The following is a 13177-nucleotide window of genomic DNA, read 5'->3' as shown; positions in this document are numbered from 1 at the left end:
GATCAGACAGCTGGTGTGAACATCCAGCTACAATGGAACTAATTGTGGATTTGGATTGAAATGTGAAAATTCTAAGATTTCTAGCTTTTTAAATTTCGTGGTGAATATTTTTCTGGGGGGGCGGGGCGGAGGGAAGAGTAAGGGGCATATCACATAAATGGCCATGAAGAAATATAACTCAAATCCAGTATCAGGCAACAATAAAATAAACCAAAACCAAAAATTACACACTGGTTAATGGAACCTGCTTGAAGAGATTCAAAGTTCGTGCCCTAATCCTGCAAAGATTTCTGTATGGGTTCACATTTATACATGTGAGTAATCCCGCTGACCACACTAAAGTAGAGCTGGGCTGTGCGATGTTTTCTGACCAACATTTTATTTGCCACAAAATGCAGTTTTCAAGTTAACTAAAATGATTCTCAAATTCATGTTGAATTCAGCTAATAGTTTCAGCTGCCATTTAAAAAAAAATTTTTTTGGAACAGTGGAAGCACTTCTATTTTTGGTTTTGTTTCAAGATTTGCCTAACATTTTTAAAGTGGGGGTGTTAAAAATGAAACGTTTCATCTGGGGTCAAACAAAACATTTCCTTTGACCTGAAATATTCTTTTCTTCCAGCTCAGCCAGCAAACTGAAAACGTAATTATTTGCAAAGCTCACATCATTAGTCAGGATTCTCTGGTCTGCTTACTGACTGGAGATTTCCCCTAGAGAATTCCCTTATGTAGGGGGAAACCTCTGACCTGTTTAAAGTGAGCAGAGCTGGCTCTGCAGCCTATCCTCTATCACAGCTGCACTGCCCAGTAAGGAGGGGTAGAGATGCATCAGGAGAGGCAAGCCAAAGGGAATGGGTGTGGTTGAGAGACGCTCTAGTATGCCTCAGTCTTTGCTAGCAGAAGTTTTGTTCTCGCAGTGTAATTTAAAACTACTCCCCTTCACTATTAAATTACATTTAAGGCTGAGCAAAGCAGAATCAAGGAGCCAGGATCAAGTTGCTATCAGCTCCCAAGCCCTCTAGATGCCCCCGAATTTTGCTCAGGTTTAGTGGAGAATGGAGCCCGTTAATATCACTCATGGACACAGAATTAAACCTGTGTAGGACTGGGACCTACATTCAGGGCTGAGAGTGCATTTTTAACTCTTTAATCTGATTAAGAGATTTTGTAAACCTCCATCCATTTATTGTTGAACAACAATTCAGGAAGGGAACTGAAATGCTTTAAAAGCTAGAACCTGATCAAAAGGCCAGTAAACTCAATTACCGTCTCTTTTTATTTCACTGGGCTTTAGCTAAGGCCCTTAATGATAACAAAAATGGCACAGTCCTGTAGATTTACTGCTGAATACATGCTGTTGGCCTTACCTGGGGGAAAAAATTCTAATCAAATCTATTTCATGGAGAAAAGGAAAAACCTAGTACCAAATAGAAAAGCATTGAGAATGCATCTGAACACCGTCTAGCAGCTGCTGTTGTGTAAAGAAGCTGGTGCTGGAAAGACAGCTTTTTTGTAATGTCAGCACTTAGCTACCTATTATGCCATTTATTATTTAACAATTTCTGCTTCATATATCACTTCAAAAAAGCAGACAGGCTCTTGCAATCATGGCAAGAAGTCCAGTTCTGAATCCTGAATTGCTCACTGAACCCAGCACAATGGTTTGGATTCTCATTTACACACACTAAGGCCCCTTAACACTGTTCTAGGAGTGTACATGAGTCTTCAAGTGTAAAGTAATCCCTCTTTAAGGCTCTTTTACACTGCTGGAGTGGTGTAGAAAGGGCCTTAGTGTAAATGAGAATCAGGTCCAGAGATAGAAACAGCAGCACAGGATTTAACTGGTGTGTATAACATTTGAATTCAGAAATTTAATTAACCCTGTTACCTAGAGAACTACTAAAAATGGTCCAGAAGCAGAAGCACAAAGCCAAACACTGTAGGTGGAAAATGGTCAAAATCCAAACCTGAATATATATTGAGAGTTTACAGTTAGTGCCGTCAGCCAAACTTTCCAAATCTGGGTGCTCAAAGCACGGCTCTAAGAGCCACATTTAGGTACCTAAACCAAAGTGGCCTGATTTTTTCAGAAGTTCTGACCACTTACAGTGCCTGTTGACTTCAATGGGAGTTGTGGGTGCTGAGCACTTCTCAGAAACATTCCTCTGTTCTTTGGGTGTCTTATTGTAAATGTAGGAGGCATTCAGATGTGGAAATGTTGGCCTGAACTGGAGCCCCATACCTGAGCACTAGTAAACTTTGGGTGCAAACTCGTTTGAGTTGTGCCTGAACACCTCAGGAGGCATAGAATAGAATCTAGCCCTTTATTATTAATAATAGTTCCTAGCTTGTCTATCGCACTTTTCATCAGTAGATCTCAAAGCCCTTTACAAAGAAAGTCAATATCATTATTCCAATTTTATGGATGGAGAAACTGAGGTACAGGAAGGTGCAGAGACTTGCCCAAGGTCACACAGAAGACCAGTGTCAGAGCCGTGAATAGAGACCCTCAAATCTCCTGAGTCCTAGTCCAGTGCATTATCCTGTAGCCCACACTGCCTCCCTACAGTTTCTATACTATATGGAAGATACAGTCCTAAGAATTTCATTAGCATAGCCAAGATCAGAAACCTGGCCTGGCACGCTATTCACATACCAAGGGGCCAGAATGTCATCCTGTGCCGTTGCTTAGATGCGTGTGTGTGTGTGTTTGCATACATTTGTTAGCACTCTAGGCAGCTGGAAATTGAGCCATATCATAGGATCCATGCATTATTTATTGATGGTCCTGACTTTCTAGGAGAAATCAAATATGTTGATTAGATTCCTTTTGAATAGCATTAATAGGATTTATAAATTCAGGGCAGGTGGCTGACTGGCAGTTGGATAATATCTATAGCATCTCTACAGGGATCTGACTGATTTCAATGAGCTTTGAATGAGGCAATTAATAGTTTCTTCTCTTAAGTATTTATTTCCACGCCCCTACACTGTCTGTAGTTAAGTCCCTCTTAAACATTCACCTCCGCTGTGCTGCCTCAAATGAAGTTGTCTTGTATATAAAAAAAAATCACTATTTGATGTTCCCCTTCTCCTGCTATAGTCTGTGAGATTGTCTGTCTTTAGGCTGTAAATTCCTCTAGCCAGGGATTGTCCCTCCTGGAATATTTGGACATCACCTAGTGCATAAATACCAGTACTAATACCAAGTAGCAGATGTTAGACTAAAAGGATGATAATTTCTTGGATTGGTTAGTTCCTAGCTGGAAAAGATTAATTAGATTTGCTTGGCCCCTATATTTTGGTCCTTCCTTGGTTATTCATGATTTTTCAGAATTACTTACCTGATTTGGTAAGGTGGAGCCTGATTTTCAACAGAGATCAGCACCCAACAGCTCCCACTTAGTCACCTAAACAAGACCCTGATTCAGCAAGGGACACCAGTATGAGCAATGTCATTGAGGTCAATGACGCCCTTGTCTGATCAACATGGGCACAAGTTCAAGACCCTGGCTAACTCAGGGTTGCATGCTCATGCAGGAGTGTAAGGAACTGTTGAGTTATTTTTAATGTTTTGCCTCACATGTGTCAGTCTCATCCACCCCAGAGTGACTGTAAATTAGGGACCAGGTTCTGGCTGGCCTTAAACAGCCATGCACGGGGTGAATGAGCCATCCCAATTCCTACCCTCCCCTGTTGTCCCTTTGCAGGACCCAGCCATCAGTGTCTTTGTGCTTCTGTGCGCTCCAGACTAAAAGGAGTGGAGTTCAGAAAGGTCCACACCCCCATCTGTATTGCCAAATGGAATCAAGTCAGCCCAGGAGATGTCCACAATGCCCCTTTCCAGAGGCTCCTGCGGCTGTTGCTCTGGCATAAGCTTGCTCGGAGTCCCAGGAGATTTTGGGTGGCTCCCTCACATAAGACCGACCATCACTTAAAACCACAGCCTGGCCCTGTAGGTGATTTTCTTCACCCCCAGCTGGTTTGAGGTGGCCACCGGTGAGGAATAATACAGTGACTCTTCAACAATGCACAGTGGATCCCTATCGTTCAGCACAGTAAGCCAAGAATACTTTATTGAACTGTAAGTACCAGGCAAATTTTAGGTCCGTTTTAGGCCCACCTTTGCTCTGCCCCAGGTCCCGCCCCTGCACCACCCCAGGCTTGCCCCCTCCCCCACTTGGCCTGCTCTCTGCTACATCCCCCTTCCCTGCTCGGTCCCCATCCTCTCTTCCACACTCCCCCGCCCACCCCGGGTGCTGAGCGACAGCTGGGGGGGCTGAGCGGGAGGGGGGGGAAGGATGTGATAAGCAGTGGGGAGGGGGTATTGAGTGGGGGAGGAGAGGAGGGATGCAAGCCGGTGAGTGACAGCAGGGAGGCTGAGCGGGGGTGGGGGGAAAGGAGCAACATAGTGAGTGGCAGGGGTGGAGTGTGGGAGGGGCCACAGGCAGAAGAGGCCCAGGCCCTTTTCAATCGCCAGGCCCCTGGGCAATTGTCCTCTTTAGCCCCCCCTATTGGGGGGCCTGGCCATCAGCATAGGATGACTGTGGAATTTGTATACAGAGTTGAACTGGTGTTTGTGTATATTACCGTGGTCCCTCAAGGCCCTGCAGGGAATCACTGTGCAAGACTACACAGCACATAGGGAAAGACAGTGTCTGCTCTGAGGATCTTGCACATCAATATCTTTCTGGAACTGAGATACAGAGAACTGAATCCAATATTCCAAGTGTCACCGCAGCAGAACCATACAGAGAACTATTGCCTCTTTTCTCCATTGTATGCCTCTGCATCAGCAGCCCCAGGTCATGCGGGCCATTTTACTTCCATATAGCACTCCAAACACATACGTAATTAGTCACCAGTCACTACCCCAAGGTCCCTGTAGAGTTTCTCCCTCTCATGTCTTTTTCACATTACTTCTCTGCAGATTTACTCGCTTGCATTTTTTCATGTTATTTCCATACTATAATTGCAACCTCGTGAAGCCCCTTTGAATGATTTTTCTCTTCTCAATGGTATTTGGAACACTTCACAGTTTGTCACATGTTCTTAATACCTGCCAGATTTCTTGATACATAATTAGCAGTGGCATATCTGTGCAGCATTAATTGGCTTTTTAAATTTTTGTCCACGTTTTTTTTTCTGTGCAAGGTGTGCAGCATCTCCATTTCAGTCTGCTCTCTGCAAAACTGTACGTGACACATTAATATGGTCTTGATTCATTTTCTTCATGTGTAATTATAGGTAGACAAAGGCAGTCATCTTTTTTTTTTTTTCCTGCTCAGAATGCCATCTGGTGGGCAAAGTGCAGAACAAGCTTTTCAGAGAATATCTGCTTCTATGTATGAGTAGCAGGGCTTTGCCAATATTCTGTATAGCTGGTTTTACCAGGTTAACAGAAATGATCTGTACTGCTGACATTGTACATTTAAAAATAAATGGAACCAGTTGGAAAGATTTTCCTTAAAATAGCTGTTTAAACTGGCAAGAAAATTTGTTTGGACAGAATACAAGGACAAGGTGGATGAAGCAATGTCTTTTATTGGGCCAACTTCTGTTGGTGAAAGAGACAAGCTTTTGCACTACACAGAGCTCTTCTTCAGTCTGGGAAAGGAACTTGGGATATGTCTATACTTACACCCCTACAGCTGCAACACAGTAGCTGTGTGTTATGGACCAGGATGTTAGCAGACAGGCCTAATAGTCAGAGTGGGAGTCAAGTCTAGTGGGCAGAGCAGGTTGGGGAGCAAAGACTAGGATTAGCACCAGAGTCAACTGCCAGTTATCATAGCCCGGGGTCAAGCCAGAGTCAGAACCAGGAATTGAAGTGGAGAGTCAGAGCCGAGGTCAGATACAAATGCCAGAGCCAAGGGTCAAGCCAGAGTCAGGGTCATAAGTTGGAGGCCAGGCTCGGAGCCAGGACTGGTCACTGCTGATTGGAGGTTAGGTGTAAGGGCAGGAATTGGAGGAGAGACAAGGATCAAACACACAACAGGAGCACAATGGGAAGCAGAATGAAGGCAGGGATGAGACAGGAGCCAGGAGCGGTGCAGGGACCAGGAACAGGGCTGGGTGCAGGAGGCAGGCACAAGCAGGGTCCACTGCAGCCACAACAGGAAATAACCCTGCTGCTCAGACAAACTTCCTGTGCCTCCTTCTGGCTTAAATAGCTTGGCTGGACCAATCGGTGGGGCTGGGCAATCCTCCAATAAGGGCTCCTGTGGTTGGTGCCTTGGCTGAGGCTATAGGCCTACTAGTGTCTCAACACCACAGGTTTCAGCAGACATTGGGTGGAGGCAAGGATGCAGAAGCTGTTGTGGGAACTCCCAGGCCTGGGTTAAAGACCTGGGACATCACACTTTGTCACTGTAGTGATGTAAGGACTAGTCTACACTTAAAACTTACAGCGGCACAGCTGTACCAATATACTGTGCCTCTGTAAGAGTGCTTGTGTAGCCACATTATGTTGACAGGAGAGAGGCTTTCCCACCAACTTAATAAACCCACCTAAACGAGCAGCGGTAGCTATGTTGTCGGGAGAGCGTCTCCCGCCAACATAGAGCTGTCCACACAAACGCTTATGCCAGCAAAACTTACGTCGCTCTGGGGGGTGGTTTTTTACACCCCTGAGCGACAAAAGTTTTGCCAGCGTAAGTGCTAGTGCAGACACGGCATAAGTGTAGATACTACCTATGCCGGCAGGAGGGGTTCTCCCACCAATGTAGGTAATCCACTTCCTTGAGAGGCCGTAGCCGAGTCTGTGGAAGAAATCATTTGTCAACCTAGCACCGTCTACACCGGGGCTTAGACTGGCATGGCTATGTCTCTCAGAAGTGTGAATTTTTCATACCCTTGAGAGATGTAGCTAAGCCAGTGTCAGTTCCCAGTGTAGACCAGCCTTCAGTATGTAACAAGGCGGAAGAAATTGTTTAGCAAAAGTGTTAACACATACTGTAAGAGACCATTCAGTGTCTTTATTAAGATCATGATGGGGACCACATCCTGAAAGAAATCTTTCAGAAACTGCTCTTCTGACCTTCCAACAGCCCCACAAGCCTTCCAAGCTCATCATCAGAAGAAAGCTCTCCACAGATCAGGACCTACCAACTCAAAGCAGCACCAGACCCTGCCATAACAGGTGAAAAACCGGTAGACATCTCTCCACTGATACAATGATCAACACACCTTTCAAAATCATGGGTCCTACACGAGCGTATCACAACAAGTGGTGTACCTCATCCATCCAGTGCACTAAATGCCCCAATTACAACTACCACATTGAAGCTACCATCGCTCGGGGAGGTGGCGTTGTTACAGAGGTAGAAAAACCTCTTCCATCAATGTAGGTTACATCTACCCTCCAGGGTTCCAGTGTCATAGGGCAGCACCATAGCTATGCTGATATAGTGCCTGTAGTATAGACATGGACTTAGGTGCCAAAGTGCAGATTTAGGAGCCTAGCTTTAGCTCCTGTTTTTTTTAAATCTTGGCACAAATGCTCATTGGCTCTATAATCTCTTGCTAAGAAATGCACGAACTAATTCGCTAACTTCCTCTCTAGTGCAGTGGATAAGAGCTGTGAAATCATCTTGATCATCACCAGACCTTGTGAGAGACCCATCTTTTTGATCTTTCATCACTGGCAGAGAAAACATTTTGCATTACATTTCCTCAGTCAGTCTCAGATTACATAAGAGGAGTCCTTGAGTAGGTTTAGCTTATTCTGCACCTTCCTTGAAAGTATGCCCCTGCATCTCTTTTATGCTGTTCTGTGTAATGCAGAAAACAATCATGTATGCTAACTTTTAAACCTCATTGCATACCGATAAAATGATACCGAATATTAAACGCTCAAGATTTTATTGCAAGTCCAGATTTATTTGGTGTTTTTTCTGAGTCCCAGCTACCAGAGTCATGTGATTATGTGAGAATTACAGGGGGGTTTTTTTGGTTGTTTTTTAAAGCCTCCGTATCTCATGGTTGCAGAGGAGTGCTTGAAAACAGGACCCCTAAAGACTCAGAACCAGAAGGCAAATGAAAAGCATCCCACATTTATTATTTTTAAGGCAATCTCATGATTTGAGGGGGTCTGAATCATGATTTTTGAAAATGAGGGGTGGCAATATTACTCTCTATTCACTTCATAGGCTGTATTCCTTTCTCCCATCTTTGTCTCATCTGATTTGATTTTACTCTCTTTGGGACAGAAGCTATGTCTTATTACTTGGCAGTACAGCTTCTAGCACAATGGAGCCCTGATCTTGTTTGGGACCTACAGGCTCTGCCATATTATAAATAATATTGGTTATCTAAAGCAAAGACATATTAAACCCACCCTACAAGTCCATATTGGCAGCGTTAATTATAACCAGTAGCCTAGGAGCTAGGAATGTGTATTGCTAATGTTTAAACACAAGTTACTTACTCGTTATGACTGAAAGCTGAAAGCTGACATTTAATCCATCTCTATATGAAAGTATTCTAGTATCAGATAAACTTGCTTTCCAGGTAGAAAACTAAAAATCTGTGATTTACATGGAGATAGACAGACAAGGTAATCAGAGTCTAATCGTACAACAAGGCTTACAGCTGTCAGGGCTGGCAAGCTGCATGTTCTGGCTCCCCCCGACCCAACCTTGTTCACAGCAAAGATGTGCCTGCTGTAGTGCCAAAGGAAGAAAGCTAAAAGGTTGCACCTGGGACGTGGCAGGGGAAATATCAGGCCTTTGAAGACTAAGCAAGATGCATGAGCCTAACTAAGGTAATGCACTTCAAAAAAAATCTCACTCCACATTTTTAAATGTGTTGGACTTGTTTTATAAAATATACGACATAGTGAAGGTATCACACAGTGTGATAAGAAATGGGAGGTGTCTTAAGACTATTTTTTAGAGAAATGCGGGGATATTCTTTTGAAAGTTTTGGATAACACCTGCCTTTTGGTACCATGTGATCCATTTCAGGCAAAATGTTTCCTTCTTCATTCCTCCTTCCTTCTTTATTGAGCCCTCATTTCCAACAGGAATGAGTTAACAGCACCCAGAAAAGGAGGGATGTTAATAGGGATGCCAACCTAGCTGTGTCTACACCAAGAGTTAGGCTGGCATAATTATTCACCCCTTGAGTGCCCTAGCAACGCCAATCTAAGTTTTAAGTGTAGACCAAGCCTAATAAAATGGCCTGATTATCAGAAGTGCTGTGCTCTCTCTGAAGTCAATGGGATCTTCTCAGCGATCAGTGCTTTTAATCAGCTAGCCACACATTTGAGAGCCTAAATGTGGATTTAGGATCTTAATTTTAGGCTTCTATTTTTGAAAATCTTGATTTGAGCTTTAATTATAGTCACTTGTTATTTCCAACACGCCTAATCGATGTATGCTGGGATCTGGTGAAAATTCAGTTTTGAAACATTTTATTTACTGTTTCACAGATTTGTGTCCCTGGTATTTGTCTTTCTTTTGATAGAAACATAAGGAATGGGAGATCGCTGGTCATGTTAGTATTTAACCAAACCCACGTGGACCATCATTAGTAATTGGCCTTTATCCAGACTGCCTTTGCTTATTGTTCTCCTCCAAATCTAGATTTTCCATCAAGCTTGCTTCAGGAAAATCACTATTGCCTTGCACAGCAAATAGAAATTATGAGATAGAGGGGGAAATAAAGAATAAAATATGTTGTGAGAATTACAGTGCAAATTCAGATATTGCACAAAGCACAGAGCCAGAAAGTCATAGTCTGAATTTATATTAAAAAAGTGTGAGAATTGAAATAAAATAATACAGTACTAGAGGAGAGAGAAAACCACTTGTAAGGCTTAAACTTATTTTCAGCTAACAAGTTGTAAGTCGAAACTCATGTAAATGGCTAGCAAGCATACCTGATCCTCAAGGACAATGACTAGAGGAAATACCTGATAACCCAGAAGGCCAGATGTCCACTTAATGATTCAGCCTCACAATGAGAACAGCACATTTCTTACACCCCCCTGTCATGTACCCTCCTATCTCTAAGGAGTCTCCCTCTCCACCCATTCTCCACCCCCCAAGTGTAGTCAGAAATCCTTTGATGTAATTAGGGCGTCTCTAGTGAATAGACAGAAGAAATGTAAATAGATTGTTTAAGTGATAAAAACCGTATATAAACGTCTCCTGTAACAACATGAATTTGAAGCTGATTTATGAGACTTCCCAGTATCGTGAATAAACCTCTTCAGTATTGTCTGTGCTGCCTGTTTCTTAGAGAAAGAATCCTTCCGTGCTTTACTCACTAAAGCAAAGAAAGAAGCTCTGCAGCAAATATTAGCTATGCTTATCATATATCTAGATGATATGATTTACAGAGTTAGGGAGCATGAAGGTATTTCTACTTGCTCAGGATAATCTTTTACATTCCTAATCCATATCTTTCAGTCTATGTGTTTCCATTGCTATACCTACAAAATGCTTTTGTCCTCTGATGGGACTTTTGATCACATAATTCACCATGTTTTAATATCTTTAGAAGTTTGTCTGTAGCAGGGGTAGTGCAGTGTTTCCATATTAGTCAGGTCACACTTTTTTCTTGAGGGAAATGGCTTTTTTCCCCCTCCTGTGCTGGTCATTTCATTAATCAAGGGTCAGGGACAATTGTGGTCCTTGAACTTGGGAGAGAGCAAACACAGCCCTCCACCCCATCAGATGCAGATCACCCAAAAGGAGATGAGTGGGGGCCTGGGAGAGGTCGGTCCTTGGCACTCCCTGCCCCAACTCCCACACTGGGAGAAAGTAGATGGGGGAGATTTGAGATGGGGGTCCTTCCCTCTGCACTTATTGTCATGAAAGCAGATCCTCAGGGCAGATTTATTACCAAAAGAGATCCAATATTTCAAAGGACAGTAACACCTGAACATGTCCTTGATAGTTCTCAATGTGATTTACTGAATTATTTTAAAACAACCCTTGCCGCTTACTTGTACAATCTATTAATGATGGTCTATAGTAAGCTTGCTGTGCCAATAAACATGGGCTGAAAAACTGGTGTTGGGATCCAGATTAGATTTATCATAGGCATGGCCCCAGGTATCATGTGATTCTTCTGCTGTATAATTTTTTGTAGGATCCACCCTTTGCCAACATTGTTCTTCAAAAGCTACCCTTTCATTTACAAATATATATGATTCTAGCCCTCGTGCTTGTAGACAACCTGGAAAACATGAAGTAAGTGTTGTCCTTCTGAGTCTGTAGATAGATTGAATCAATAGTTCTAAGAAGGCTGAAGTGCCACCATTCATTTTAATATTATGTTGACTCTGAAACCTACCGATTACACTTTAAATGATATTATTGTTAACTGTTTAATTGCTGGTCATTTTAGCAGAAATATCCAGCAAATATGCTTATCCCACAAACCTAAGCTGTCCTCCACAGGTGTCAAAAGCTCCCTCTATCCCCTGTTCACCTATCACAACCTCCACCTTGTCTCTTGACATCTTCTATACTGCAATTATGCATTGCCAATACAAAAATATGTGGCAGATAAAAAGCTGAAAAGGTCAGGACAGCATAAAATGAACTGAATTTAATATTAGAATGAACAACATAGTCACTGCTGTGCTGATTGTTTTATTTATTTTCATATTTAATTCATTAAAAACCTCAGTTGGTAGATTTAAATTATGCTACCACAGAATATCCAGTCTGCTGTGTCAGAGTGCCAGAGGATGCCAGGAATTTACAGCCAGTTCATTCCAGTTCGTTGCAGAGTCCAGAGGGCCTTGATGAATGAGGTGCACATACCAAGAGTAAACAGTTGGAAGCCAGGTCTTGTATGTAAGGATGAGTTTGTGGTGAACGCACTGGGCTGGAACTCAGGAGATCCGGGATCAATATATTTTTGTCAGGTGGCTTAATATTTTTGTGCCTCACTTACCAGTCTTGAAATAGGAATAATGCTCTTTTCTTTATCCCACATTTTGTCTGTCTCATGTTTAGACTGTAAGCTCTTCAGGGTGGGGACTCTCCCTTACTGTGTGTAGGTACAGTGCCTAGCATAGTGGAATCCTAACCTCAGTTGGGGCCTCCACATGCTATAGTAATGCAAACTATTACAAAGACATTTCAATACCAAAACAAATTGACTATTTCACAGGACGGTAACATTCTAAAGAAATATGCCCTTGATGATTCTCAGTGTGCATTCAGTTCAAGGTAGAGTACCAAAATCTTGTGGAGTTTGGGTCCAGCACAGCAGATATCTTGCAATAGCAGTTGATTTCTGTCATCTTGACATGCATCTGGAAAATAGTGAGTCCCCTTTCCCAGGTTTTTGGATGTATCCCAGAACAAAAATCAAAGGTCGGGCTCATCAGACCTAGGGATACAGATCCAAGCCCTTCACCATGACTCATCAAAAACTGAGCTTGATCTTACTGTTTGACTCCATCGCTGTGAAAGACGTTAGAAGTGGGATTGACATGGCATCAATATGGAAACTCCAGCATCCATGAGAATGGGATTTTAACTGTCTGCAATACAGTAGTATCTCAGAGTTACACACACCAGAGCTATGAACTGATGTGGCAACCACACCTCATTTGGAATTGAAAATACACAATCAGGCAGCAGCAGAGATACACACAAACACAAAGCGAATACTGCACAGTGCTGTGTTAAAGGTAAACTACTAAAAAAATAAAGGGAACACTATAAAAAATTATTTAACAAGGTAAGGAAACTGTTTCTGTGCTTGTTTTACTTAAATTAAGATGGTTAAAAGCAGCATTTTTCTTCTGCATAGTAAAGTTTCAAAGCTGTATTAAATCCATGATCAGTTGTAAACTTTTGAAAGAACAACCAGAAGTTTTTATTTAGAGTTATGGACATTTCAGAGTTACAAACAGCCTCCATTCCTGAGGTGTTTGTAACTCTGAGGTTCTACTGTATTATATTATTAGCCAGAATTTGTTTATGTGCTTTACTAAGGCCAGCTTAAGGTCCATGGCCTGGGCCATTTCCAATGATGCGTTCTCCCAATTCTATACTCCTTGGGAGCATAAAACATCTCAGCTCTTCCTAGGAGATGGTGATCAACTCATCCATTGTTGAACAGAGATTCTTTAGTCTCAATGAGACCAGGAATTGGATCTGGTTGTATTACCCCTCCCTTTCTTCTAGCTGGGGAGCATCCTAAGGTGT

The sequence above is a fragment of the Emydura macquarii genome, unplaced genomic scaffold, assembly GCF_026122565.2.
Source record: "Emydura macquarii macquarii isolate MOO-44397 ecotype Brisbane River unplaced genomic scaffold, CSIRO-AGI_Emac_v2 contig_2676, whole genome shotgun sequence".
Classification (NCBI taxonomy): domain Eukaryota; kingdom Metazoa; phylum Chordata; order Testudines; family Chelidae; genus Emydura; species Emydura macquarii.
The sequence above is the reverse complement of the archived record's forward strand: the minus strand, read 5'-3'. Positions refer to the sequence as shown.